Source organism: Corvus brachyrhynchos, unplaced genomic scaffold (genome assembly GCF_000691975.1).
Source record: "Corvus brachyrhynchos isolate BGI_N302 unplaced genomic scaffold, ASM69197v1 scaffold827, whole genome shotgun sequence".
Classification (NCBI taxonomy): Eukaryota; Metazoa; Chordata; class Aves; order Passeriformes; family Corvidae; genus Corvus; species Corvus brachyrhynchos.
The window spans coordinates 35,383-35,700 of NW_008239066.1; the positions used below are offsets into that span (position 1 = coordinate 35,383).

The window sequence follows — 318 nt, forward strand, 5'->3', positions numbered from 1 at the left end:
ACCCCCCACAGACCCCTGAGACCCCTGAGAGACCCCTGAGACCCCTCCTCAAATCCCTGAGACCCCTCCTCAAATCCCTGAGACCCCTCCTCAAATCTCCTGAGACCCCTGAGACCCCTCCTCAAATCCCTGAGACCCCTCAGAAACCCCTAAGACCCCTCCTCAAATCCCCCCCGAGACCCCTGAGAGACACCTGAGACCCCTGAGACCCCTCCTCAAAACCCCTGAGACCCCTCCTCAAATCCCACGGGACCCTGAGAGACCCCTGCGACCCCTCCTCAAATCCCTGAGATCCCCCTGAGACCCCTCCTCCACCCC

General features: G+C 61.9%; 1 protein-coding gene across 1 annotated transcript in view; it reads right to left on the reverse strand.

Annotated features, from left to right (window-relative positions):
* The window catches only part of LOC108447914 (ras-related protein Rab-5B-like), a gene marked incomplete at its 3' end in the record, with an annotated part of 13,481 nt that overhangs the window by 5,354 nt on the left and 7,809 nt on the right, over positions 1–318 (reverse strand). The window lies entirely within an intron of this gene.